Here is a 3,273-nt window from a genome sequence, read left to right as displayed (position 1 = left end):
ATATCACACAAAGACAAAGAATATTGAGGTGCGGTATCATCACATCCAGGAGCTCATAACTAAAAAGGAACTCGAAGCCCGGAAGATCGACACCGAGCTGAACATCGTTGATTGCTTGACGAAACCACTCCCAGATCAATGCTTCGGAGCACTAAGGACAAAGATGGGATTGCGACAAGAGACCGAGCAGAAGAAGGCCGAACAAGGAGCAGAAGGTAAGTCAAACAGATCAACTCAGACAAGTCAATCTGATTGACTAGCCGAACCAGGCAAGATATTGAACACGTCTCTACTAACTCAGCCACATGCCGGCTGACTTGTAAATATAAATTTAGAATAATTTTGTAATCTAGATTTACGGGGGATATAACCCGAAACACCTGTACATGCACGAAAGAGCAGTCCTTTTACATGGGAGTTTGTTGGCATAAAAGGCCGACTCCTTCCTATTTGTATCCTAGTGTGAACTCGTCCAAAGAGTTAGGGCTTAGCACATAAGCAATAACCTAACGGTGTAAAAGGAAGAGAGATATAGAACTTCTTGATCATCTTGTATAGCGATCTCTAAGAGAGACAGAGAGAGAGAGAGAGAGAGAGCGTAATAACAAAGCTTCCATTAAAGCTTAAACCGTGTCTATCTTCTGTTGTATTCTCTTGCCTTCCTTCTGTGTTGTTTGCTGAACACAAAGACAGATTCTCATACATAAATTTCCGCGAACTTTCAAACAACAATAGTGTCATTGGGGGATCATGATGCCGACTGGAGTCCGAATTACTTCTATCCCTAGAAAGTAATGGAGTGTTACTGCCTTCTTGTAACAGGGGGGGTTCGAATACTAGCTCCTTCAGTATCCAATTGAAGGTCTTGTGGCCAAGAGGTAGGAAACGTGGACTGGGAATACACATTAGGTTACAGCTTCTACTATAGAGCCCAAAAGGTCACTTACGATAGTTTGGGATCGAGTTGGTGTCTCTGTAGAGTCTATGGGGTGAGCCGGCTACAACCGACTGGTTCCTTATAACACAGAGTAAACATAGAGACTCTTAAAACACAGGCACAAAGTATAGCAAACAATGTTAGGAAATAGGTCCCTATGGATGGAAAGTAAGCATGAGCCGGATTGGAGTCCGGAGTGCTAGCCTTGGATAAGGAGGAGTCAGCACTGGATGGAGGTGCGTGGGCCGGATCGAATAGATCTGAAGTAGAAGGGAAACCAAAGCCGGAGCCAGATCAGCTCTAAAGACGCATCCAGAAATGGCCATATTTGTAAATAGGTTTTATCGCGCCTATTTAGGCCCGATTTGTAAATAGCCCATAATATGTATTAGTATAAATACATCTACAAATCATTAGTTGTTGTTGTCATTGTAACTAGCGTGTAGGAGAGTGAGAGAGAGTGTGTCATACTCTGTTACCATCCCTAGATGACGACTCGGAGCTTAAGGTTGTTGCATTAAAGTCTCTTGTTGTATTCCTCCTACTATAGTGATTTGTTTTGGAGTTAGTGGACTCCTATGGTTTTTCCCTTTTAGGGTTTTCCACGTTAAATATTGTGTCTCGCTATTTTCTGTTCTTTGTGTTCCTCATTTATGTGTGTTGATCGGTTGTGGCCAGCTATTCTATGAAAGTGGTATCAGACCGAGATGGACGAACATCTTGGTGGAATGTTCAAGTTAACCGGGTCCAACTACTCAATGTGGAAGTCGAAGATGCGAGATATGTTGGTGTGTAGAGACCTCTGGCTTCTGGTGCATTTCGGAGATGATGAACTAGACACGATTGATGCATCGATCTGGGAGGTGATGCGTATGAAGAAGACGACATATATAAGATGTTTTATAGACATGAGTCTATATAACAACTTTAAGGAAGAGACAAAGTTGGATGTCATTTGGAAGAAGATCGACATTATGTTTGAGAACAAGAATGTCGTTAACAAAGTCTCAGTATTCCGGAAGATTGTGAGTCTCCGGTATCGGGAAAGCTCCAGCATGGCAAAGCACCTGAACGCCTTCCAAGGATTGATAAATCAAACCACCTCTCTGGAAGTAACTCTTGCCAACGAGATATTAGCATTGCTATTCTTGGGATCTCTTCCAGACAACTAGGAGACACTCTTTGTCACATTCGGCAATGCCGGACTGAAAGGGAAGCATTTATCCCTGGAGATGGTGAAGTTGAGCTTGTTGAATGAGGAAGCTCGCTGGAAGGACAGATAGTCCATTACTTAACTGAAGGCCTTAATCACAAAAGGTGACATGAACCGGGGGAGAGGCCGGAATAGAAGTCCCTAGAATCTGGAGAAGTCGGGGATGAGGTCAAAGTCGAGGAGGAAGCCCACCTACTTCTATTGTGGGAAGCTGGGGCACTTCCAAAAGAATTGCCGACATTTCCGGAAAGAGAAATGGGGAGCTGATGGTGCAAAGCCAAAGAAGATTCCGGATAGTAAAGGCACCTCAACGATCGCAACAAGTGAAGAAGAACTATTCCTCATCAGTGATCAGATCGAGGTAAACTTTGTCAGTGGCGAAACTACGTGGGTGGTCCACTCTGGAGCGTCGTTTCACCTTACCCCCGATCGGATGTGCTTCTCATTGTACACAACTGAAGACCATGGTGTCATGGGGAATTCCAGTTACAAGGAGAAAATCTCTCCGGATGCATGTGAATGTGTGCAAGAATGCACATGAATTCGGTCTATGTATAAAAACAATGTAAATAAGTACAAGGTAGAATGTAGTTAGGTACTTTTAATGTCCCACAAAAAGAGGGGAATGAAAGTGAGTGATGGGAAGATATCGTGGGCAGTTCTCTAACAGAAAAACGGTTATCTTTATGACTAATGTAACGGCCTCTCCTTGGGCTATAAAAGGAGAGGATAGAGAGAGAGGAAGGGGATCATTTTAGAAGGGGAGTGTTGTCGGATTGAGCTCAGAGTTTCCGGTTTTTGTCTTGTCATTTTCGGTGTGCTCTATTGCTGACTAAGTCCGGTTGTAATTTTTTTCATTTAATCTATTACTATGTTGCTATATCCGACTCTCTCTCGTTTGGTCAGCATTCTCATTTCCGTTTCAGTCCATGTCACGTATCTACTTGAATCTCTGAGCCCGTGTACTCTGGGAAACTCTCCGTCAACCAAGCCGGATAGTCACTGCAAGTGTGTGGTCTCCCTCGAACTCCATGGTTCAAGGCCCTGGTGGTCTTGCCCGATACGACACGTGCACACGGATATCCGTGACATCTTTGTTGAATCCGACGTGAACAGGGCGGCA

This window comes from Azolla caroliniana, unplaced genomic scaffold (genome assembly GCF_043228905.1).
Source record: "Azolla caroliniana isolate FFs.n. ecotype wild unplaced genomic scaffold, voAzoCaro1.0.p SCAF_20, whole genome shotgun sequence".
NCBI lineage: Eukaryota > Viridiplantae > Streptophyta > Polypodiopsida > Salviniales > Salviniaceae > Azolla > Azolla caroliniana.
The sequence above is the reverse complement of the archived record's forward strand: the minus strand, read 5'-3'. Positions refer to the sequence as shown.